The sequence below is a fragment of the Dermacentor andersoni genome, chromosome 1, assembly GCF_023375885.2.
Source record: "Dermacentor andersoni chromosome 1, qqDerAnde1_hic_scaffold, whole genome shotgun sequence".
Taxonomy (NCBI): domain Eukaryota; kingdom Metazoa; phylum Arthropoda; class Arachnida; order Ixodida; family Ixodidae; genus Dermacentor; species Dermacentor andersoni.
Window position 1 is genome coordinate 265,844,027 of NC_092814.1, and position 27,075 is coordinate 265,871,101.

The window sequence follows — 27,075 nt, forward strand, 5'->3', positions numbered from 1 at the left end:
TCTTCATATAGTTTCAGATTTCCTCGACCTTTAAGTGTCGTTCATTGTCCACGCTATTGACTAGTGATGACGCAGGACTTTCGAAGGCTGTTCTGAATTTCTGGAAAAGAGCTGCGCTCCACCGCAAGAACCGCAGAATAGGATCACAAATAAAATAATCATATTGAACGACACACTGAACATGTGTGTGTGTGTGTTTCCCTCGAAAACGCGTCCTCCTTAACCGCTTTTTCACGTTCCCATGTCTCCATATTTCTCTTACTTCTAGAAACGATGCCTCGTGCACGACTTTCGGTGGCTTAAGGGACAGTACGTTCCAAACACGCACCGCATCTCTGCGCCACCCACCTCCCCGCCACCTTCCACCCATTATACAGTCCCTCCTTCAACCGTTCACGACCTTTGGCATACCGCGTAACCGTCCTCCTCTCTGTACTCCTTCTTTCTCGCCCTTTTCAGGTCCTACCCGCGTAAGCTCTTTTGACTCGCTACGAGTCGCGAGGTCATAGCTATTACGCACATACAAACAGCGTCGTTTCCGCGTATCCTGACCTTGCCCGACGGAAAACCGTATAGTCGAAGGAGGGGGAACGCCCCGAAGCAGCGGCATCTGCCGCCGCCGATTCCGCGCGCGCCGGAGTCGTGGGGCACGCCGGACTACGAGAGTGCGCGCGCACCAGGCGTGCTTGCATGCAGATGAGTTTCAGAAACCGCAGTCGTGCCTGCCTTCGCCTCACGCGCGTTGTTGCCGGGGAGGTTTACGTCGTGCGTGCGCCGCGGAAGCCACGCTGCAGCTGTGAGAAATGTCGCATATAGCACTGGCGTGTCCCCGGATCGATGCGCCGGCTGGATGTTGAAAGAAACCCGTATTATTTATCCTTTCATAGAAGGCTGATGAAGGTTGGAGGGAGGGGAAGGGGGTTGCGCAATTTTCTTACGAAAGAGAGGGAGAGAGAGAGAAACGAAGAGGGAAAGGTAGGGAGGTTATCACGGAAGAACCTGTACGTTGCGTCTATAGCCTCGTGCCGGTTACTGGAGCTGTGGGTTGGGCACTGACACAACGGGACGGGTGGCTATACCTTGCTGTCCCTCACTGAGCTCTCGGACACTGATTACGGGACGGCTTAAATGTCAGCGCTCGCGCCGCGAACCGACATGCGAGCGCTGGACGACTAGTTAGAGTTCACGCTGCACTTTAGTTGCCCGGTCGAAGCATTGAGAAGCTTGCTTCGCGTCGTGAATGCGAGCTGCGGCTCGCTTAATTTGAGCGAGCCTATAGCTGGCAATGGCAAGCGTTCGCATGGACAGACGGACACCACGCTGCAGAAGCAAGAATCTTGCTGCAATTCGACCGGGGACGTTATTTTACTTCTCTTCGACTTCTACAAAATTAGTTGCTGACTATAGATAGACACCTGTTCACTTTGCCTGCGGGACGTTAGGCTAACACGGCGCGCTGCCTCTTCGGGGCGCGATTGTCTCGAGTTTTCGTGATAGTACGTTCGTATACGTTATCGCATTCCATCGCATATTAAGATGCATCGCAAATTACGATGTAAGTTCGCTCGAGAATTCATGACATCCCGTGAACAAAGTTAAAGTATGAACTACCGCTGAGGTACCATTAAAGCTTCTGCCACGAGAAAAAGATGGCGGACGCAGTTTAAACCATAAATAAGCATCATGAAGTAATCGCGCCTGCAACGTACGTGCAAGATAATATGCATTTCTGCTTTACCCGAAGTTGTCGGCCAAGTTATGTCGACTATAAAAAAGTAGAAGCGAATAAATGTATAACTAGTAGTACGTATATGAATTAATCCCTCCTATATATACCGTATATCGTGAAGAATTATCTGCCCCTGCTCGGCTTGAAATGCGGCCCGTGTGTAGTATATAGAAATGTCGCACCTTCGACCCTTGCAGACTAATACGCATATTAGTAAAATCGACAAAAAAAAGGAGACAAAAAAATCGAGCAAGCTGCATAACCTCACACCTGTCGCAACCTTGCACGCAGAGTAGGCATTATTAGTAAGACAAAAAAAAAAAAAAAGAAGATTGAGCAGGCTGCTTAGCCTCGCACCTGTCACAACCTTGCACGCAGAAGCCTTCTCTTTTCACAAGTTGTTGATTCACCATTTGCGACGCGGTCACCTCCGTACGTAATCGTGTCGCCGCGCGCAGCAGCCGTGTCAACCAGCTTCAACCGGTTTCTGGTACGAGCGGAAGATGCGAGCACAAATGCAGGGGCGGCAGCCATGCCCCCGGAGCTAACTGGTTCTCGCTCATCCCGCCGTCTGCCGCCGCACTCCGCGTGGCGCAATTGCGACGTGACAGCGCCCTGGCACCGACGCGGACGAGGAGCCGCGGTGCTCCCGGGATCAAAGGGAGCCGGCTCCTGGTGGCCCGTGATGCCGCGGGCGCCCGCGCCGAACGAGAGCACGTGCGCCATCAGCCGCGTGTGATCGCGACGCGCGAGTGTAGGCGGGGCGCCAGTTAATTAGCCGAGGGCGTCCTCCATCTTATCGCAACGTGGAAAGCGGAACAAGAAGAAAGAAAGAAAAAACTGAGCAGAGATTACGATCTTAACGAATGCAGAGCATCGAGGATGTTGCCGACTCGACCGGAGCGAGTGTGGAGCGAGATGAATTCTCGGAACGCTTGTATAAGGTCAATTATGCGTTTGTACCGGTGACTCTAATTGAACCTGCAGTTTGTTTGTTCTTTTTTTGTTTGCACTATCTCCAAAGAATCTACAATACCGTAGATTGTTTGGATTCTTCGGTAAAACGCACCCATCCTGTTTGCCTTCGTGCTTGCCCATGCGCCTGTATATATACAGACCAAATTTTCCTCTTCAACTTTTGTTTTCGCCTGCTCCTCCGTTGTACGCTTGCGACCGATTAACTTGACGTGCTTGCGCTAAAGCGTAATCCAACGTGCTTGAAAAGTAACTGGAGAGCTTAACGCGAAGTGTATACCATACCTCCAAGTGCAGTCATTCCTTCCGAATAAGATACACAACATGGTCCTGCGTTCTCACTGCGAAGAGTTCCCATTTTAATGCCTCGTGCTAACCTTCTCACGAGCGGATAACTTTTGCTGGAGGCTGGTGTCCTTTTAAAGGAGAAACTGCCCCACCGCGTCGATACAATATCGCACATCACTGAGGAGCGTCCATCCACTTTGGTAGAGTATTCGCACGACTGATTAAGCGCGTGTCCATGTACACGTAAGGACAGCTTAGCGTCCCCGTAAGGTGGAAAGCTTGAACTCACTCTTTACCTGTAATTATAAATGAGGTGTGTTTCCTCTTCGCAGAACAGGAAATAAAACAGTGGGTCACATTGTACAAACATGCGGGACGCAGCAAGGTTGTACACAACACAAACATGGTACGTGTCTATCTTATTAATTGTGTGCACATCGTTGCGTTCGCCTTGTAAGTTGCCGTGGTCATGAATGCGCAATGTGAATGTAGACTATACTAACTCAACGCAGCTGGCTAAGAAAACAATTGCGCGGCTTACTATATCGCGATTTGCCTGCACCGCAGTCCTGCGCACTCAATACGTTGGGGCTGCGTTGCTTCTGAAACCAGCAAGAAGTCGGACGCTTGATTTTCTCATTTTTCGTTTTCTTTTTCTCTGCCGCTATGTTTTCCTCGTAGGCCCGCAAACTTCGGACGAGTGAACGCGCTCTGCCACGACAGATGACGCGCGCGATGCGACTGCATTGAAAGACAATGCAGACGTTTGCTCCTCAGAAGATCGTTTTCCCTCGCAAAACGCTCTGAGGAAGTGAGTTAAATACAAATCTGCTCGTGCGCCTCCGGAACTCAGAAAAAGACAAAAAATAGTTCTGTCCTTGCCGGCACTTCCGGACATCGGCTTTGTCGAATACCGCTTTAGCCTTAGGCCTTGGAAAAAATGAAAAAGCAAAAGCAACATCATCAAGGAAGGGAGAGACCTTCGGTCGAATCAAGGAAGCGCGTGAGCGTCGGTGGCAGTGTCGCCCGCCTGCGGCACGAGGGGGGGGGGGGGGGGGGGGGGGCTGCGATCGCTCTCCTGCTTGTGGGTCACTGGGGATCGTCTCTTCTTCCGATGGAGGATCCGGTCTGCGCGCGCGCGGCGTGCTTTATCGCCGCCTTGTTGCGCCCTATAGCCCGATTCTCGTCACGTCGGAGAATCGTTTGCGGAAGCTACCCCAGTGTGGCTCATTATTATTTTTTTCCTTGCTGCGCACGTTTTCTTCGTCATTTTGGCGCGCGGTCTGGTCGAGGCTGATGCCGTCGGTCGCGTGACCTTGACCAGTCGGCGCGTGTCACCTGCCTGGAGTCTCTGCGTGCCGCCTTCCGGTGTCGTTCACAGGGCACGGCATGGGAGCCACGCGCGGCAGTCTTCATTGGGAGGACGCAAGAAGTTGAACTCGGTACTTGTTACAAAGGGAGAGGGGTGTCTTTTTATATTATTATCATTTATTTTTCTCGAGACGCCCATAAATTTAGTAGGAAACTTAGTGGTGCGTCTTATGAATCTCCGGCTATATAACGAGATACTTCTTCTTTTATAGAGGATGAAATTTACGGAGCGGTTTATTCGATTCGCTCCACAGCCGTCTCAAGATGGCTGCTTCTTCGGCTTTCATGCCGACCAGCTACCGCGATACGTGCAGCATGCTTCGGTTACGTCATAAGACTCGTAATAGTTTGACTTAATAGTTCTTCGGAAACCCGCAAGGTGGAGAGAAGTCATTACTAAAAGGAAAATCAGACATCCACCTGTTCGTAGCAGTTGCTATAAAGGAAACCCATACGGGTTCCTCGAAAGAAAAGCCTCGCAGTTGAAGAAAAATTCGGACCAGGACAAATTTTTCTTCAACTGCGAGGCTTTTCTTTCGAGGAACCCGTATGGGTTTCCTTTGTAGCATTTCCTACGAACGGGTGGATGTCTGATTTTCCCTTTAGTAAGGACTCGTAATCCTCAACAACGTCCCCGCATTACCATGGAGAGTACTATACCATACTCATCTCGGCTGTGTCAGCAAGGCATGACGACCTACACTTTTCTCCTTTGCTTTCGTTTATCTCACGCCGATGTGGATAACGGCGTTGCATAATTATGAATCGATTCTATTTGATTCGCTCGTAATGACTGCTGTTCCAGACACTCCCACTTTGACTTTCAGACCAGCCTTGCACTTTATCTGTTGGAGTTCGTCGCTTGAATTTTTCCCTATTAAACTCCATTTAAGGTAATGGCTGGAACATTTACTGGTCCCAATACACGAGCTTTGGTTGTCGTGCCAATCCCCTTTTCGCAGTGAATGCGCCATCCAGTGGGCTACTCACGCATTTTTAAATGCGAAACATTTCTTGGCGAACATTTGCCACTTTAGCAGTATCTATCTATCCAGCCGCCTACGTCTTGGTGCTCTCATGGTCGCTTCGCTAACTTGGTATGTACCACAATTGACATAGTATGACAAGAGTGTATGGCGAACATCAATGATAGGTCACGACATTAATGTCATAATATGCGTGTCATGTAGGTCATGAAACAGCGGCCTACGTCTTGGGGCCCTCATGGTCGCTTCATTAACTAGGTAGACTCTCCGCATAACATCGATGCCCACAGGGCGTGGGATCTGGCGGCTTTCTTGCCTTCAGCACGATTTCAAAATTACGATATATATAGATATATATATATATATATATATATATATATATATAGTGTGTATGTGGTGTGCATATCTGCTTCCCTAAGACGTGCGTACAACAAGGGAGTCCATAAAATGCGACTCGCTCTGTTATAAAAACGCGCTCGCTTTCTCAAGTCGTCGCCCGAGCGTGGCAACAACACAGGCGTGCTGCCAACACGGGGGGTGGCGAGAAGCATCATAACGTCTCCAGCGGTGCTGAGATGCCGGCGCGTGCCCACAGGTCACGAGGTGCGTGCACTGCAAACGCGAATTTATATCTTTATTTTCAGTGTTTTCTCCGCACGCTGCGAGCGAAACTACACCCGTTATAGGACCTGCTATGTCGTGCAAGCGTTGTATTCACAAAGCAGTGCGAAAGAGAAAGAAGGATACACGCGAAGGTTCTCGTACGAGATGAAAGGGCTCGCGTACCGCCTCTGTATAGACGAGGAGGCGTTGTATATATCCGTGTTTGGCCGTTGCGTGCGCCTCTACATGTTTTCTCCAGGATAGACGTCAGTGCCTTCCGCGAAAGAGGGGCGCCTCGCTGACAGCGGCTGGCGTCACCCTTTGTGCGGATAATATGGCAGTTCTGACGGCTCGATGGCGACTGAACTAAATGGCTTCACGTTTTATGAGAAGGCACGCACAGATGCCGCGTTCCGCGTACCCTGGAGTCGTCTACGTGATAGTGCTGCTAAGGAAAACTCAACTATGGAATAATGGAAGAGGGTGAGCACGTATTTCACTTGGGAAAACACTATATTTCGCTCCACCTTGCGGGAATGTGGGTTACGGCAGTAAGAGGTTTACCTCCCAACCGAATTGGCAGCCACAGTTTACGTATCACCTGTAGCTCGGCTCCTTTTATCGTTCGCGCAAGAAAAATTCTCAATCGTTGCAAAGACTGCCCTCGCGCTTCCTTGATCTATGTCCGGTAAGGGAATGGATTCATACTGATTAGCACACACTGTTATTTATTAAGCGAAAGGGCGTTCGGTAAAGCTGGCTTCTCCACAGAAAGAGGTCTCGTGGGAAGAAGCCCGCTTCACTGCTCTTTTTCGTTTTTCAGGCGACAGTCTGTATTACGAGCATTGGAAGTATTTATGAATATACGTAAAATGAGGGGAACATTACCACGGCAACGTTAAGTGCCGTTATAATCAATAAGCGAAATAAACGCTGATCAGCCGGTATTGAAACGGCCCTCTTGATCCTGAAGCCGCCGCTTAACTTGAGTGCTGTCTTTGACTCTACGAACAGCCTTCCAAACACCACTTAAAAAAAAAAAAAGAAAAAGAAAAAAAAGCTTGCACATAATTCTTTTGAAAGCAACGTTTTCCCGTCAGGTGCACGAAATGGCGAGCAGAAGCAGCGACATGATATGCAGTGCAGTAGGATAGTCCTTCGCAGTGCAGCCCGCATTCACGAAGTCGTTTCTGCGCAAGGAGAGTTGGTTAAAGCAGTCGCCAGGCTCCAGCTAATCGTTGCTTGGTAATGGCGAATGCAACAAAACTAGCCAACGCACTGGTAGACAACCAAAAGTTCTCAATACTTCTTTTGTTTCTCCCCGTGTGTGCCTCACCGATGATTCTAAAGCTACATTTGCGACCATACCAATCGACCTGCTGTGCGCAAGGCGCGCTCGCGTCGCTTTTAGTTGGAGACTACCTGCACCGTTGAGTCGCGATATTGTAGCTCTTGTTCCCGTACTGCAACTGTTCGTGAAGGTTTCACTGGCGACCGTAATGACCACTATAGTATGACTGGCAACTGGACGAGTGAGTGATCCGTCTGTTTGGTTGGAAGGCGTAACTGGAGAGTGCGTTAGCGAACTTGCACACTGGGATTGCTACTGTGATCACCGAAGCGACAACATAATATGACCTTGGATTGCAGCGCGAAGTGACACGGACGCAGACTACAAGCAGACAGGACGAGCGCTAACTCTCAACTAAATTAATGATATAATATACCGCATAGTATATGTGACGTGCGCCTCACGCTGGCGGACGTCACGCACCCAGGTGGAGGTCTGAATATACATACACAGCTTCACCCTCTGCATCCCTTCCGGTGCCCAGTGCCGTTACCAGTGCACCATCCAGCCACTTCGCATATACTGCTCATCACTGTGGTCCTAAGGTTATCCAAGCTAGTAATTGTCCTCTATGCGCTGCTTTTACGACTTGTAGTCGTCAGTGCGTGAGTGCAGTCAGAAGTACGAGCGATGTTTAGGGATTTTCTGGAGGTGCACCAGTAAAATGTTCTTCACTGCTGGAGGCTACGAAGTGCGTTATTCGAGACTGTAGGTGATGCAGCCGATATAGGCTCGCGCGAGAAGCAAACATGAATATCACGGTAGCAGCCTTTCGCGCTGGACATAACCGCGCAATGAGCCGAAAGAAATTTGGATTTGCTTTCGCAGATGTACGAAACGCAGCCTTTCGGCGAGCGCCTCAGCCGATGGAACGTATAGGAACTGTCTCGTGGCGGCGGCTTTCAAAGGACCAACTGTTGCGCCATTTGTCTTTGCCTCTTGACGAGCAACACACGGTAAACGACGTTACATACACCTTGCACACACTGGTGCGGTGCCCCACCTCTTTTGGGCGTTAAGTTGCTTTGAATTAGCTTAGACTTTCGCATGCATACAAGTTGATGAATTTTTTTCTCTTCCCTTGAAATGTCCGCATCGGTATGCACGCTGTCTCAGCAAAAAAAAAAAAAAAAAAAAAAAAATCGAATCCGCCGCATTAATACCTGTGGCAGAACTTTCGAGCCGAATGTACATACAACACTAACAGGAGAGAGAGAGGTGGAGAAGAAAAAGAAACGTAGTAAAAAGGTAGCAACAGAAGCCACTGCTACATTTTTACCAAGTTTACCCTATCTTTTTTGAAGTGCCAGGGCAATTAAGGGAATGCTATAGTGCACGAGGCATAATGTATTACTACAATTATACTACATTTACCACCGAAAGTATATACATTTAATTATGCGAAACTTGCAGGTGCAACGCAGTGGCACATTACCTATTCGCAGTTGGTTGATCAAACGATATAGCACTCCATATTATACCACGAACAACTGTGGCATAGGAGCGAACTACAGATACCCAGCAGGAGTTTCAAACCCGCGGCCAGCGTGATCTTTTGGCGCACTCGACCCATCACTGTCCCTTCTCATTCTGCTTCGAAATTGTCTCAATGCGGCCCGTGGGTAGCAGTGCACACCACGCATGTGGCTTGATGCCTATCGTCAGTTTAGCACGGCTGGTATATGGCGCACCTGCTGAAATGTTGGCGCCCATTCTGAGGTTGTCAAACTCGCGAAACAGTAGATACCCGCCATAGCAATTTCCCCCGTACTGTAAGTAGAGCGAGATTTTCCTGAACATGTTCTTTCTTTTTTTTTTCGCCATTCATTCAGGTGCACGTGTCGTACTCCTCGCGGATGCATTACAAAAAGCTTATATACATTCAGTTACATAGGTTGTCCCAGCTAGCGTTAGCCAAGCTGTGCGACGAAAAAAAAAAAAGATTTCAAGAGCACGGGGCATCGTGCTTCTAAATATTTTATTTTTTCGTTGAATTGTTGGGCTAACGTTAGCTTGGACACATAGTATAGCTTTGGTTCCAATTGAAAGAAGATGATATGAATACCAGTTAGCATATTTATCCACCCATGTGAAATGTTTTAAGTTAAAGACATGCTCAGAGCTGAGAGAATTTATTTATACATATTTAATAAAAGTTTTAAAAAATGAAATAATGTATTGGGATAACAAAATAATGAATGTCGGTCAAAACTACTTCTAAAGATTGTATCCACGCTACAGCACAATCGTGCACATAGCCACTTCTTGTGTTGCCCGTTAACGTGTTACCGTGGAGAACACTCTTGATACGACGTTTTTTACTGCTTCGTCAAAAAGGACCCGTTCGGGCAAACAGAATGAGGCTCTAGAGGAGAAAGCCTCACTCCCTCACCCTCTGTCTAACAAGCTCAATACGCATTCTGCAATATTATTAACGGTTTTATAACCGGATGCCGCATAGTTTTCATTAGCCTTAATATGTGTAAGTCCTCGCAAAAGCGCATCTACGGCTTCCAGGCGGTAACAGTTACTACGTGGAGAGGTAGTGACCGTTACTCCTCCGTGAAAGCAGCACTGTACTACGCGAACGCAGCAAGATTTTCAGCAAGGCAATAAATCCAAACGGCGAATAGCCAGCATACGGCAAGTACAAACAAGGAGACGAAAACAATTTTCTCCGGTTTACTCACCACTCTAGCTTATTCCTTTGCTGGTGACGGATGTTGGGTCGCTCCTTTCCTCCAACCGTTTGGCTCGGATCAAGACGTCGACTCCACTGACGATGTATCACGCGGTGTGTCCAGGGCAATAGCAGTCGCGTCGCAGGTGTTCGCTTGCCGCCTCCACTTCTAAAATCCTCGCCGTGAAGAAATCGGAAACGGGCGGGAGAGTCGGAATCACACGGATTTCACGCCCACGGGGAACCAAGCGACGATCGGCGAAGGGCGAGCTAGACTGGCCGCTGCTCCCAGCAGTGTCTTTCGATCGAAGGAGCGAAGTCCGAGGTGTATCTCGAGAGAACCTCGATTAGCACGTGGGCCCGGTGGCAGTGTCAAAGCGGGCGTGCGGCTGGGTAGTGTCTGCTGTCCTGGCCGGGACACCTTCGTCACTGGCAGCCGGCGCGCTCAGCGGCACTGCCTCGTGTGTCCAGTTTCGGAGGAGCCGGGCGCTGCTGCCCGCGTCTCCTCTCCCTTGTTCGGCGTCCTCCCTCCCTCTCCCCCCTCCCTCTCGCTCTCCCGTTCCAGTTATTTTTTGGCTCTGATACAGCGGAAAGCCATTGAGCCGCAACCGGTAGACCGACCGACAGACCGAGCAACCGACCGCGCGGCCATTCATCCTTCTCTTACGGACGGCGCTCCTCCTCTCCCTATTAAATGTTTGCATTCCTGCGAAGGTCAAGGTAAAGAACGGCTCCCGCCGCCGCTCCTGTCGCCGCAGCCGCCGTCCTCCTCGCATCGCGAGTCTCCCCGACGCTCGCCTCTATGCTCGCCTCCTGGACGCTCGGCTTCTCCTCTGCGCAGGTGCCCTCGCTCAAGCGTATGCTCCTGTTCGGCGCCGGGAGGAACGGAAGGAATCCAGAGGAATTCCACTCGGGTTAATCGGGACTCGTATGCGTCGATGATGGCAGCCCGGAGCCGCGATGCGTCAACGTCTGCAGGCTTGTGAAAAGGCGCTCGTTAGCTCACACGTGGTTAGTCCCGCACCGGCTTATAGCAGCGGCAAATAAAAGAAATCAAAAGCAGGCATGTAGAATGCCTGGTCAACAAACAGGTGAGGATCTAAAGAAATCACGCACTCCTCATTAGCGTTTCACAGCATGCTTCGGCCAGCCACGCTCTTTAAGTGCTTGAAATGAAGCAGGGGATATAGTTGTAGAAGAGAGAAGAATACAGAGCATTCTTCTTTTTCTTTTTTTTTTCTTTTTTGAAGAGAAGGCCTTTTTCAGCGACTTCAGATCGATTTCTGGTTCATGAGATCTAGGTTTCTGGTCACTTTCGTCTCGTAAGTTAGGCGATATGAGGCTTTCTATATGCACGCAGGACAACGAAAAAGGCGTCAACACGAAACTTGGAACGAAAAAGACGTCCCAAGTTAGCGTAGAGCTACGTATACCGAGCAGGAATACTGCATAATTAAAGCAAAAAGGCAGAAATTACACCAGGAGCCCAGGTGGGCCGATACCGAAGTTAGAGCAGTCTAAATAAACCACATGTATACTAATGCGCTCCAGAAGATCTTGTCTTTCCTCGATGTCAACCGCTGTTGTCGAAGTCAACCATCTCTGTTTTTCTACAACATTTTAGATAAAGTATGGGGTTTTACGTACTGAAACCACGGTCTCATTATGAGGCACGCCGTAGTGGGGGACTTCGAAAATTTAGACCAACTGGGGTTCTTTAACGTGCACCTCAATCTAAGTACATGGGTGTTTTCGCATTTCGCCCCCATCGAATCGCGGCCGCCGTGGCTGGGATTCGATCCCGCGACCTCCTGCTTAGCACAGCATTTTCCGCTGCTTCAGTTCAAACATCTGAAGCGGAACTAACTCACCCGCATTAAGGCATTGTTAACCCATGACTTCCTATAATTTACGACTCCAGGAATAATGCAGAAATCGCAGGTGCACGACCCACCGGTAGAGCCAAATCTCCCGTCACTGAAAGCATCTGCACGGAAGGCAGCCAGCTGCAGTTAGGGTTGTGTAACTAAGGCGCTTTCGTACTGACTCGATACGCGCTCAGGCTGGAACATAGAATCATTGCTAATGGCTTTTCTTTTGTTTTTTTTTAATCGACAGGCTCTCACATGGACTCTTATGTTCTCGTTCCAAATACGTGCAGACACAGGAAGTTCTCGTTTTCTAGTGCAGAAAATAGAGCCTTGGGCCGCCGACAAATCATTTCAATAGTAATTTAAGTGTACTTACAAAGCATGCGTTGATCAATTCCTGAAGAAATCCACGCAGTTTCTGCTTAAATTCCAACTGCAAGCAAACGTATGTAACATTTATTTGATCCTTTTTTTCACCACTTGCTGCCGTTTATGGAATTAGTTTTCTTTCCGTGCGGACCCGCATGATTGCACAGTGGAGGCCTTTGCCGAGATTACCTTCCGACTTCTTCAAAATTGTGTTCAGGCCCAATGGCGGAGTGAATTTTAAGAAATTTACTGTCATAGAACTCCTTCAGGCCACTATCTGTGATGCAACGGTTAACGCCACGGATGCGAAGAGAGAAGACCAGGTCCGTGTTAACCCTACATATAACTCCTACACCGTCGCAACTCCGTCAGAACAGAGAGCGCAGCAATACTTTTCAAGAACATCCAACTCAAGGACGAAACCTTTGAATTGAACGCCTACACTGCACCCTAGGACGAGTCTGTACGGGCCATCTGTTATAACATATACTCAGGCCACAGCAACGACGAAATGTTGCAGGGACTACAACAACGTAACAAAGGCAATGACTTCGAAATCGCTGGAGCTAGAAGATTGGGACAGATTAAGTCTATTCTGATCACCTTCGTCAACACCGCAAGAGTGCCGGAGAGCATCGACCTCATCGGTGGTGTCGTGAGATCACACGAACCTCAGCGTGCTTAAACTGCCGGAGACCAGGAAATAGAGCGGTTGTCTGCCCGCAAGAGAAGCAAGAGCTCTGCTGCCGATGTGGACAAAACCATCCGAAGAAAGGAAGACCAGATTGCACACCGAAATGCATCGTCTGCGAGGGAGACCACGCCACTGGGACCAGAAGATAAAAGGTTCGCTACGAAAAACAAAAGAAACCTACTACCCCACCTGTACCACCCAATAAAAAGAATAACGGACACGTCTCAAGATGCCGGTCCAGTTCAGCCTCACGCGGCCCTAGAGCGAGAAGTCGAAGCAGGTCAAGGACCTTCCCGCCCTTGGCCAGAAGCATCTCCAAAGACCGGTCAAAACAGGTAAGCTGGGGTCCGCCTACGTCCCGGTCCAAAGCAGATGAGGAAAGAATACACCTATAAAGACAAAATACACACCTAATCTCCGTAGTCACTCAATCACAGGAGGAAACTAACAAAGAGAGAGAGCAAACTAACAGCTCTATAATTCAACACTCCCGCACGAAAACACCACCAAAAGAAATAGTTAACACACCCGCTGCATCCGCAGCCTCTTCGCGATCATCCTCCCCACAACGCAACCACCACGCAAAAAAGCGACCTCTACCGACTGAAAAATCCCCATGGATGAACTTAAGTCTATGCTAGAGCAAAATTTCTCACAGTTTGCCGCACAAATTTGCAGCCGAATCGAATCACTTGAGGCTAGACAAAGCAAACAAGAAGCAGTTTTGCTAGCTTTACATCCACCTTTGAGCAGGGTGCAGCGATTTCAGATGCCAGGCAGCGTCCAGAAACTCCCCATGTACTTCAACATGGCGGGACTGCATAATGACATAACAATCTGGCAATGAAACTGTAGAAGCTTCGGAAAAAAAACGAAGTAACCTGCAGCTCCACGTACAAAACCTTAAAGAAAAAGTCCCCGACATTATTGCCCTGCAAGAAATACTTGGCAATGTTGAACTGTGGAACTATAAAACCTACGAAAACAAAATTCCAGAGAAATACCAAATCGCCACAATAGTCCAGAGAAATCTAAAGGCATAATACATGACCTAGAAATATATGACTAGTAGATAGCAATAAGGGCTTGTTGGTACGGCATATCTTATTTTGTTATAGCGCAAGCTTGACACGGACAACAGAAGGCACATCTGACACACACAGCGCCTTTTTGACTTTTTCTTCGGGGGTTGCAGCGCAAACTTTGGTCCGAGCCCCAAGACATCACGTACAGGTTCAGGGAGGCAGAGTCCTTCCGGTATATGTAAGTTGCAGGTCGCATTCACGCGCACTTTGCTCACCCAGTCACGTAGATGCCTCAGCTGAAGATTCCAGTGGAACTCCGCTGTGTGTGTCAGTTGTGCCTTCTGTTGTCCGTGGCAAGCTTGCGCTATAACAAAATAAGATATGACTAGTAGAACTAATTCGACAAACGGTAGACATACCCGCCACATTCATACTTAATGTGTGCTGCAAACCAAAGGGAGGGCAGCCTAGCGTTATCGAAGCGATAAATAGGGCACTCAAAATTTCTAAACAGAATCCATTAGTCATAGTGTGGGACTTTAATGCACAAAACATGGCCTGGGGATACAGAGCCAATAATAAGAAAGGCACGCACCTCTGGAATTACATCGAGGATGCGCGGCTTACGCTACACACAGACCCAGTCACCCCTACTAAAATTGGCAGGAGCACACAGATTAACACATCCCCGGACCTGACGCTCATAAAGTGTATAGGTGAAGCGACTGACACAGACCCAGTCACCCCTACTAAAATTGGCAGGAGCACACAGGTTAACACATCCCCGGACCTGACGCTCATAAAGTGTATAGGTGAAGCGACATGGCAGAACACCATGACTAACCTAAGCAGTGACCACTGCTTAGTGGCAACTACTATAACTGCCAAAAAACCTCAGATGTATAGGCAAGAAACCAGTCCAAATTACGGACTAGGACAAATTCAGACAACTCAGAGCTAGCTCAAAACGCTGAGAATGAGATAAGCAACCTAGAGGAATGAGTCAAAGGTCTCATCAGTGATGTTAAAACAGTAACCAAATCAATCCCATCCTCAGAGACACCACAATCTCTGGACTGTCGGCTGCTACATATGTGGGAAGCATACGACATTCTGTAGAGAAGGTGGCAAACGCAAAACTCAATCGGCCATTGCACATTAAAATTGCTAAGCTATCCAAAGAGATAGAACATTAGGCACAACTGCTTGCCAGGCAGCAATGGGGCCAAGTCTACGACCAAATGAGTGGCAAACTTGGCCTCAAGGATACTCGGCACCTCCTCAGACACCTGCTGGATCCGGAGAACAGTAAAATAGCGCACAGTAAAAACATCATTAGACTAGCGCATAACCAAGCATTCACAGATAAAGAAGTCGTCGAGGAACTCAGAGAGAGATACTTAAACACATCAAACAAGGTCTCTCTGCCGAGCTACTCAGGAACCCCGAACCACAAACTGGACGAGGTGATCCAAGAGTCAGAAGTGCGAGCTGCGCTTGAAAGACTCGGGACCTTCTTGGCTCCAGGCGCAGACGGGGTTACAAACAAACCACTAAGAAACTTAGATGAAACCTCGATCGAAGCCATTACTAAATACTTCAACGAATGTTGGGAAAGAGGGGAACTCCGCTCATCCTGGAGGCATGCAAAGGTCGTCTTCATTCCGAAACCTGGAAAGAAGCTTGACTCACAGAACCTCAGGCCCATGTCTCTCACCTCCTGCTTAGGCAAAGTGTGAGAGCACGTAATTATAAGTAGGCTGCAGAGCCACATGGATGACAGGAATGACTTCCCGCACACTATGATAGGCTTTAGAGGAAATCTACCAACACAAGACATCATGGTAAGACTCTCAGAATAGGTTTTACACCTTATTAACAGGAAAATGACTATAGTTGTCCTAACCCTAGATCTAACAAAAGCCTTTGACAAAATTAAGCATGAAGCAATCATGCTTGCATTGGAGGAACTTAATGTCGAGCACAAAACTTACGACTGTATCAAAGCCTTCCTCTCTGACAGGACTGCCGGACTCCAGTTAGGCTCCATCGCATCTTCTACATTGCAACTTGGCAGCGAAGGAACCCCACAGGGATCAGTACTATTCCCTTTCATGTTTAACAACTGTCTTATACCGCTAGCTACCGCACTTAGCACAATCCCTGGTTTAAGACACTCACTGTACGCTGACATTATCGCGCTCTGGGCTAATACCGGAAGCCATAGTGAGATAGAGGAAACACTACAAGCAGGAGCAGGCCGAGTGTCACATCGTGCGAATCAAATAGGTCTCCCATGCTCCCCCCAAAAGTCAGAATTTCTGATTATAAGGGCTCAACCACAAGCAAAAATGTCTTACCGGACATCAAGGTGATGGTAGATAGCACATACGTACAAGAAGTGCAGACCCTTAGAATCCTGGGTATGTACGTACAAAACAACGGAAAGAACGCAGTCACCCTGAACAAAATCATAGGGTGCGTTAGCCAAACAGACTAATCAAGCGAATAGCAAACAAACATAAAGACATGAAGGAAGCGGATCTCAGGCAACTTGCCCAAGCCTTCGTCCTGAGCCGGATAGTATATTTCCTTACTTACCAGCACCCCTACCCAGCTGAAAAGAAGAAAATCGACTGCCTAATTAGACAATCATACAAATCAGCCCTTCACTTCCCTAGATACATGGCTAATGAGAAGCTCCTAGAACTGGGATTCCACAATACCCTAGAGGAGCTGGCCGAGGCACACAAGCTAGCCCAGCTGGAGAGGCTATCCAAAACCGAAGTAGGAAGACAAAAACTGGAGGACCTAAGGATCTGATATCCAACTACACACGCATCCATATGTAAACTTCCACTAATATATCACAGAAATTTAAGGATAGACCCATACCAAAAAAATTTATCCTGAACATCATAGGAACAGGAGAGCAAGAGCTAGAGCTCTACATAAACACTACTCAGGCCTGCAGGATGCAGTCCACGTCGACGTTGCGGAATACCCAAGTCGAGGTGCCTTCTCTATAGCCATAGTCAACAATCAAGGCCAGGCCCACTCTGCAGCAACAGTTAGTTGCATGCTTGCAGAGGAAGCAGAAGAGGCCGCTATAGCTCTGGCTATCAATGACATCACCGCGAAAATCATTTTTATCGATTCTAAAACTGCAGTTAGAAACTTTGTCAGTGGCAAAATCCACAAACCCGCTCTGCAAATTCTAAACAAACATCAACCACCTGATCGCCAGATTCAAATCATCTGGGTCCCTGCACATTCCTCGCACCCAGGATATGAGGCTGCCCACAATTATTCCCGAGCTCTCGTCAGCCGGGCGGTGGGAGACCTCGACCTGGGTTTAGCGAGAGATCGCATGGTGACGTTCCACGAAATTACTATGCACTACCGCGAATATAGCCAAAAATACCCCCTTCCACATAAATCACTGGATAAACTGCAACAGGTTACCTGGAGACAGTTGCAGGCTGGCTCATTTGCCAACCCTTACAAGTCATCATCATCATCATCAGCCTGGTTACGCCCACTGCAGGGCAAAGGCTTCTCCCATACTTCTCCAACTACCCCGGTCATGTGCTAATTGTGGCCATGTTGTCCCTGCAAACTTCTTAATCTCATCCGCCCACCTAACTTTCTGCCGCCCCCTGCTACGCTTCCCTCCTCTTGTAATCCAGTCCGTAACCCTTAATGACCATCGGTTATCTTCCCTCCTCATTACATGTCCTGCCCATGCCCATTTCTTTTTCTTGATTTCAACTAATATGTCATTAACTCGCGTTTGTTCCCTCACCCAATCTGCTCTTTTCTTATCCCTTAACGTTACAGCTATCATTATTATTTCCATAGCTCGTTGCGTCGTCCTCAATTTAAGTAGAACCCTTTTCGTAAGCCTCCAGGTTTCTGCCCCGTACGTGAGTACTGGTAAGACACAGATGTTATAAACTTTTCTCTTGAGGGATAATGGCAGCCTGCTGTTCATGATCTGAGAATGCCTGCCAAACACATCCCAGCCCATTCTTATTCTTCTGATTATTTCAGTCTCATGATCCGGATCCGCAGTCACTACCTGCCCTAACTGGATGTATTCCCTTACCACTTCCAGTTCATCGCTACCTATCGTAAACTGCTGTTCTGCGACGCCCGTAAGCGCGGACCTGACACATACATTGAGCAACTGCCCCGAGCTAAAGCCTAGCGCGGAACTCCAAGTTAACAACACTTCGGACTCGGAGGTAGCGGTGTCCATCTCGGATCCCGCAGTCCAGCTGCGGACCGTCAACTGGGCTTTGGAGGTCGCCGAAAGTCAAGGGCTTGCGGCCACCTCATGCCGCCTGGCAGAAGAAATAACGCAGTAATTCACGTAATTCGAAGATCTGATTAAAATAAAGCTTCTCCTCCTCCTCCTCCTCCTCCTCCTCCTCCTCCTCCTCCTCTTTCCACCGTCAGTGTCACTAATATTCAGTGCACACAACTTAAAGCGAGGTTTAACGTAAAACATTTCGTATTTGGAGCTGCCGTTTACGGGTAACATGACGTTACGAAATCCGGCATGTCTATGCTTCCCCCGCGGACCTACCTTCCTAATCATCCATACTATCCAATATACATATCTACGTATATCTAAAACATTTTTCTGGCAAAACCATTTAGACGACCAATACCGATTTGTACTGATTATATAATATATATATATATACACAGACATCCGCACCGAGCATCCTGCAGGAAACACTCACGCTGCTTTACACCGCCACTGGCACCAAACGGACCTTTTGGAAAAACCATTGTCGACCACCCATCGCCTTTGTGCAACGCAAGAAAGGTACCGAAAGAAGCCGCGCCGCGCGGGTGGCCCTACTTGGCACGTGCTTTGTCCGTGCCGTCCGGCGTAGCGGTCTTCATCTGATTGCTGTGCGACCGCGTATTGTCAGACGCTGACAGGCATCCCTAAGTGCCACCTAGGCAGTGCATTGACGAGCTGAGACGGTTGCGCGCTCTCTCCTTTCCTCGCTCCCTTCCATCTTTCACCATCTACAGCGCTGACGCCGCTGTTATGCAGCTCTCTATTATGCCGCTCGCGCTGCGTGACGCTTGCCCGGCGTGTGCGCGCCGCTCGGGTGCGCCGCGGCGAGATCCCGGCACGCGACGGGTGGACGTGTGGGTAACCCGCGCGGGCCGCACAATTGGGGGTCGGCGGCGGCGACTCGGGTAGCATTGTTGACCCCTGGCGCGCGTGAGCCGATACGTAGGCTTTCGGTAGACGCTCAGACGCCCGAGGTCCGTTGTGGGCACGGCTTTCGTAGCGTTGCACACTTTCCATTCGTTGAAGTTTTCGCGCTTTCGCAGTTTGTTGATGTATACGGGGCGTCCCGGCTAACGTTAGTCAAGCTCTTAAAAATAAAATATAGGACATACGAGGACGCAACCAATGGCATTCTGTCAGCAGTGACGTGCCCCACCAGGAAGATTCCTTCTTTTTCATACTTGAACTATCGATAATTAAACGAGATTCATTAGCGAACTTTTTAATTACTAAATCGAGGGCGCGAATTTTGATCGAAGAGTAATAACTGCGTTTTAAAACGCCTGATTGAGTTGTTTTCAGTGTGCTATGTGTTGCGTAATTATTTCTTCCGCGTTATAAAGAAAATGTGCGAAATATGAAAATAGCCGCATGATTAGGCGCCGCGGCACCAGTGGTCCCAGGCGTTACTCGAAAGAAATAACTCTGCTCAATGCCTGCCTCGGCGGCCACGCGAAAGTGCCGAAGCATCGGTATCGGCGTTGGTCACCGCGATCTGCGAGCTGCCTTTTCCGCGTGAAGCGCGAAGCCAATGCCGTGCGCAATGGCATTGAGGAGGAGGACGACAAAAGCATTGTGTTACTGCATATGTGGCTCCCTTAAGAAGGTAAAGTGAGCTTAAGAAGGTAAAATAAGCTTCGCTTTAAAGAGGCTGCAGCCTGCTTTCACACAGGTGCAATGCGGAATCGTAGAAATTTCAAAACGGTACTGTTTAGTACTCCCCCGGTGGCTGAACGACTGCGGCGCCAGATTTCCATATCGTAGTCTAGGTATGCAGCCACGTTTGACGCCCGTAGAAATGTGGCCTGGATCGAACCCGTGACCTCGAGTTGAACAGTGCAGCGCCATAGCCATTACTAAGCTACCGCGGCGAATGACCTATCTACTGAGCACGTTTCCACGTGGACGGTGCTCTAGGCCACCCGGAGGGGTGACCCTCTCGTGTCGCGTGGGACTACCAGTCCCAGATTTTCCAGGGGCTCCATCCTCCTGCCCGTGTCCCTCAGCCCTTGGACACAACCATTGACCGGCACTCGAACGAACGCGTATACACCCCTGAGGAAAGGGCGCGCCTTTGCTAGATTTGCGGCGTGCCCGAAGTCAGCTCGGCGCGTTGCCGTGCAAGCCTGCTACATCTTCAACACACACACGTGCTGCCGGTGTGACAGAGGCATCCCAAAGCCGGCCCTGCCGTGGACGCAGCCGTATCATTGATTCAGCGCTTCTGTCCCGACCTCCTCCGGCGATTACACGACTACCTGATAGACATGGACGATTTGTCATACCGGTCGCCCGAACTTCTCTCGGGGGGAGGGGGGGGGGTTAGAATTTCCGGCCACGCTTTCGCCTCTTTGACGCGGCAGTTAACTTTGCATGCTGTTGAAGCTGCATTTTAAACGCATGAGCGCGTAATGCACATTGGCGTAGAAAAGAAAGTCTATATACCGTAGGTTTTCAGCGTGCGGGTCATATATAAATAGACAAATACTAGGAAGACCAAGCATTGTAAACACATCGTTTGGAAGAGGTGCATCGAGATACCTTAAAAAATAGAAAACAATTGGCAAACGTCGTGTATGTGCCTTTTGAAACACGTTTCTGGGATAACATCTCTTAAGAAGAACACCGCGTCCCCCCCCTCTTTTTTTTGTGCGAAAGCGTCAAGTGGCTCATTGAGCGAAAATGTCAGCGTCTGTCGTCTGTAGCAGCGAAACGGCACCTATACTCGCGGACAACTTTCTGTCATACCCGCCGTGGTTGCTCAGTGGCTATGGTGTTAGGCTGCTGAGCACGAGGTCGCGGGATCGTATCCCGGCCACGGCGGCCGCATTTCGATGGGGGCGAAATGCGAAAACACCCGTGTACTTAGATTTAGGTGCACGTTAAAGAACCCCAGGTGGTCGAAATTTCCGGAGTCCTCCACTACGGCGTGCCTCATAATCAGAAAGTGGTTTTGGCACGTAAAACCCCATAATTTAATTTTTTTTTTAACTTTCTGTCACTATGAAGGGAAATCTATACGGGCGCGTGTACGCTGCATATAAGTGTTATCGCGCCAAGTAGTCCCGCCGCGTTTGACTGCTTTTGATAGCTCGGAACAGACGCTGGGAATCGACACAGCTTCCACGTGCGACGGTCTCGCGTTTGCCCAGACGCGGAAGGGAACCGCCGCAAAATAAGTAAACGCTTACACCCAGCGATGTGTTGTTTTATATAACTGCTGCTAATAAGGTGTTTATGTTTTCTCTTCCCCAGCTTAAAGTGGATTAAAACGCGGGACCCTTTTCAGAAGCGCTCTCACTTGTGCTCGCTCTGCCTCCGTAGCTTTCCCTTCATATCCACAGAAGGTCGTCTGCGAGTCTAGACTCGCATTGCCATTGGCTGCGAGGTCACGTCACGAGCGCCCCTAGTCCTAGGGTGAAAGGGTACACCTGCTGGCGCCATTAGAGAGCTTTAGTTTAGGGGACGCAAGCGGCTTGCGTACGCAAGAGCTAGGGGCCACGGTACTGCGCATGCGCAGACCTCTGCGTCTGACGTCTGCGCATGCGCAGTACCGTCGCCCCTAGTTCTTGCGTACGCAAGCCGCTTGCGTACCCTTAACTAAAACTCTCTAATGGCGCGCCAGGTGTTGCGTGAGGGGAGAGGGCATCGCCGCGTTGGTCCCCGCAAACTGCTGCTGCTTGCTGACTCGGGCAGCACGCGCCGCTGTGGTATACGTTACTCGCAGCGCAAAACTCCGAGGACCGCTCTAGCGCCGTTCAAGTGGACATCAATGCTTTCGCATTCACAACTCGTAAGAAGTGCTTAGGTGGCTTCGGATTTTTTTCATTTGCTGACACGAAAGCCAAGAAGACGCTTTCGCTAGTGAAGATGCCAGCAGCACCTTACCGCATCCGAAAAATGAAGATGCATGATCACTCCCAGCCAACAAAAGTATTTATTCCAGCGCGCGAATAGCTACGGCACCAATATAGCTTTGCATAGCAAATGGTGTAGGTCATATGTCGCAATTTTGACGGCACTGCCATGTACATACCCTATAGAATATTTATGCTGATACATTTCGTCTTCCCTTCTCTCTCTCTCTCTCTCTATGCTGATACATTTAGTCAAATAAAAATCAGTTTTGGAGAGAAAAAGGAACAAAGGAAACGTAACTGATCGTATTTATCCCACGATGACAAAGGTGCGAGGGGAGAAGAGTGGCGAAAAAGAAAAAGCTAAAGATAAAGACCTAGCAATTTAGGTTTGCCTACTAGTGAAGTCATTGTTAAAAAGAAAACATCTTTCTTGAGCCGTTTTTCTTGCTGCACTCGAAGAAATACTTAACAGAAAGTTATTATTCACTGCTGCGTTCGCTGTCCTAGGATCTGTCGCACGGTTTATTGGCGATTTCTTGTATGTATACTGTTCCATCTACTCGTGCAATCATTCTGTCTGGTATAGGCCTGGTGCGTTTCCACAAGGCTCATCGCGTGATGTTCTGCAATTGATTTTTCTGAGTTCCATTTTGACGCTGGTGCAGAAAACAAATACTAAGACTGTGTTCTTTGATTTTAAAGACAGTAATTTAGACGCGAAACGTCTTTTAAGATCGGTCAGAGGGAATCGCTTGCTAAACCTGCCCGTAACGAATGCAATGTTACAGCATTATTGATTATACCTTTGCAACCATGCTACCCACGCGCTTTACTTTGGTACCGTTGTATGGAGTTAAAGAGCCATTACTCGATGATGCATATGCATGCCGTGCACAGACGACGCCGTTGTCGTGCCAGGCATGATGCAATTGGAGCTAAAATTGGCCCCTCGCTCGGCGTTCAGAGATACGGTAGTCGATTCGAGCAGGATTGGTCGCGTTTGAGAGAGCTCACCCAGCCATATTATAGATATAATCCATCCAACTCAATCTAGTGCTCATTAGGACCTACTAGATGCGCAATTTGCTGCAGAAATTTCACGCTCGCTCGGCTATGGCGCCCCCGCGTTCGGCACAGTGGGTCCTGAAATGGCGTGAAGAGACTCGGGCATAGCAAGACAGAGGGATATACCCACACCTCCTTGACCACGCCGGAACGTGTCAGTCTTTATTATAGGAAGCGCAAGCACAGGATCGAGCCCCAATCATCGACGAGTGCGGCGGGCTCGAGTGGGACAAGGTAGTCTAGGGCGCCACCTTGTAGAGGGGTCATTTCTTTATCCTGTTGTCCAAAATCTCTCTGCAAAACAAACGGGCTTACTGCAAATAGGGCACTAGAGCGATTGCAAAATTAGACCGTAAGACCCCCAACTATAGCCACAACAAAAGTTAGGCAAGTAAACTTTCTAATAAGTGAATAAATGTAACTTGTCTGTTCGGTTGCGTCACTTCTGTACCGTAATGCCCACACACCCTGTGCAACAGGCACAATACATTTCACGTACAACCTATACCCGATTTTTTTTTTAAATTGTAAAACACCTTCGCCACCCTACATGGTCACGCGCCCTTTGTTAATTGCCACAGGGCCTTATAATCAGATCCGTCTGGTCAAATGTTCTGAAGCGACTTTCACATTTGCACCGTGTTCCGCACGTTAAAAAAGATGAAAAAAGAAGGAAAATACGGAAATAGAGCGATTCGACTGCTCTATTGCTCCATGCATATTTCGACAAGGGAGAGTAGACGATGAAGATGATGTGCGTTCACGAGGCAGATTTCTTTCTTTCTTTTTTGTTCTCTATCAGACTGACAGTTAAAAAAAAGGGGGGATCGCTGTATTGTACTCGCTTTCACCTATTTATCATGACTAAAGATGCTAAATGTAGAACTATCGCTTCTCCAGAATCTAGAACTGTAAATTATTACTTCGAAGACATTTCATGAGTCTGCCCGATTCTTAGCCAATTCCTCCGAGTTGGTAGGCGCCACTGTCTTTAATATCATTATCATCATCTTCATCAAGATGACGTTGAACATGGAACGCTGTGCTCCGTCCTTTTCTGCTCGACGCCTCACACAACCGCGTTCGCCTCCGGAGAGGACGATGCCGACTCGCGTGCTCTTCCCTGGGCTTGGAGCGAGGTTCATCGGCGCCACTCGAGCTGTTTTCGATCCAGCCGTAGCTGCCGGAGCCTCTGCGTCTCCATCTGCACGATCGTCCTACCAGCCGCTGTCGGAGTCCTGCTGCTTCTTCGAACCGTCCACTGCTGCCACGCTGAGTCCACTTGTACCACCGCCCCACTGTTTTTTGTTCCAGCCAGAATCCGCAGCATCGCTGGCCCTGCTCCAGCCCGAGTCTGTTGCCGCTACGCCACCTGCGACTCAACCAAAGGCACCGGTAACCGCTGCGATGCAGCTACTCGATCCGTCGTACCACGGCGCACCAGGCTGCCAGGTTTTGGAAGATGCCGACACCGTCACTCTAGCTCCTCGCCCACGGCCTAGCCCGACGTCGCCGGCCGTTAGGCTTCGGCCATGAAGGCTGGCCGGGACTGCGACAGCGGCGTTTCCGTGGCCGTGATGAACTCATTCGCAAACGAATAGCTCTGGGTATGTCTGGAGTAAACCGACTACGCGGAGCAGAAAATCCGAAGCACCGGCCAGTAGCTGTTGTAGTTTAACTATAAGCAATAATGTGTGTAAGTAAAACGTAATTGAGAAAATTTTGTTGACTTCTTTTTGTGTGTATGTGTGTGTGAGTGCAGCGTTTACACGCCGCTGGCGTTTCTTTGGTTTGTGCATAGGTTTGATAGGTTTAACTTTTAAAGCAATTTTAAAACGAGTGACCCACACTGAACGTGTCTGCGCGGTCGCATTGAAGCTTACAAACTTAATCCCGGCCACGACGGCCGCATTTCGGTGGGGGCGAAATGCGAAAACACCCGTGTGCTTAGATTTAGGTGCACGTTAAAGGACCCCAGGTGGTCGAAATTTCCGGAGTCCTCCACTACGGCGTGCCTCATAATCGGAAAGTGGTTTTGACACGTAAAACCCCCTTTTTTTATTTACAAGCTTAGCTGCGTCCCGAAAGCAGCTGTGTCAGCAGCCCATAGTGGCTGTACACGTCAACGCTATACCTCGAAATCATATATGCGCAGGCAGGATGGTAAAGGGCGAGCAAAAGTATACTCGTCCAGCTGCCTCTCAGCGCGCCTTATAGCTGTCTCTGTCGGTGTGCTGTATGGTCTACGCTTGCAGATGCGCGTTGGCTAAACAGAATGGGCATCCCTTCCTGGTGTTGGGGGGAGGGGGGGAGCGCCGGTTGGCACCTCGCGCGCGCATTCCCGCGCCGGGTGGTCCGGGGGCCCGCTGACCCGCTTTCTTGCCGGACGCCTCTCGCAAGGGACGCGTTGCGCTGCTGCCCCCGAACCCCTTTGTCTGACAATTACACGCTATTATAGACCACCTCCTCCCCACAGTAGATGCGCCCCGGCAACGGCTGCCGCATGCGTATACTGCGTGTGGGCTGCAGCTTTCCGCTCTCGCTTCGAGTGCGTACACTTTATTCACCGAGGGGCTCTGCTGAACCTCTCCTTCTGTGACTGCTGGTGTGGAGTTGCCAGCTGTACGCGCTTAAAACGTCTGCGGTTTATTTTATTTTCTGTTTTTGTTTTTCTTTAATCTCAACGACGACGGTAGCAGGCCTTGCTTCAGTGGAAAGTGCTGCAGTTCGCGCGCGATCTTCTGCATGCGCTGCCGTGTACTTCTCTCTGCTTGGCAGCTCCTTCCGCGTCAGCGCCCTTGCGTCTGGCTTACTGCGCACTTCACCAAGGTGACAGTTCGGGCGGCATTCTAACTGTGGAATTAAAATGACTCGGTGGTGATGAACGAAACATTGGACTAGAGCACATGTTGCATATGCTGCGTATGCATCGCGGGCACTAAACAAGACACGAATGCATGCGGTATCTAGAGACGCAAAATTTCCGGACATCTTGAAGGCGTGAAAAAATAGAAAACATGGCAAATTCTTTTCAAAAATTTTGAAAACACTGGTAAGATATTACGAACTATTGTAGCATGCAGCGATGTAAATAAAAAAAAAAAAAACAAATGCAAGCAAATGTATGTGCAAGGGGATGCTTCCAAAGTTTATTTATGACAAGGTGCTGACAGGTGCTGACATAACTCGCTTTCTTTTTTTTATTTTGCTCGGACATTTTTTTGTATCTATTGGAACTCTCGCCTGCTGACCATGAAAGCTGCTCTTTTGCTTTGCTGGAGAGGGTAGGTTGGTGCACTGGCTGCCCGCGTGCAGAACTCTAATTTTTTTTTTTTTTTTGAGCAGTTGTACTGATTTAGTTTGTTTGTTGCGGGATCCACTGCATGTCGCGGGATCTGCATGGCGAGAGCTATATTAGACGAGGGGGCGCACTTATACACCTACGTAACGGTATGAAAGAGGCAGCCATAGATCGTCTTTTCTACCATTCGCTCGGAACCAGTCCTGAATGTCAAAGTATTAATTGAAATCTGTCTTGATTCAACCTGCGAGAAAGCACCTGTTAATAATAATAACAATAGCAATAAAAAAAAGCTCAACCAAACCTCTCACCTGTCCGTATGTTTGACGCCACCAATCTTGTAGTATTTTCTCTTTTTTTCGACCGTTTGCTGCACGAAGAGTTTTCAGTACTCGCTGAGGTTGTGTCTTGGCTTATTTCAGAACGCACTGTAGTCTTTCTTTAATTAAAAAGCATTGTGTTGAATGCCCCACGCGAATGCTATCAAGATTCATGACATCATAACGAGTCCACGTGGTGAACTGCAGTGTGGCATCTCACCCACCCTTCTTTCATCTTTGCTTATTGTTGCTTATTTTTTTGCCTGACT

The 27,075-nt window shown here is 48.9% G+C and overlaps 1 protein-coding gene across 1 annotated transcript in view; it reads right to left on the reverse strand.

Moving 5' to 3' along the window:
* Nucleotides 1-10,664, reverse strand: part of LOC126548299 (uncharacterized) — a 73,383-nt gene extending 62,719 nt beyond the window's left edge. The window contains exon 1 of the mRNA XM_055063095.2: nucleotides 9,994-10,664. The gene's annotated coding sequence lies outside the window, so the exon portion shown is untranslated. The remainder of the gene's footprint in view (nucleotides 1-9,993) is intronic.
* Nucleotides 10,665-27,075: the final 16,411 nt, after the last annotated feature.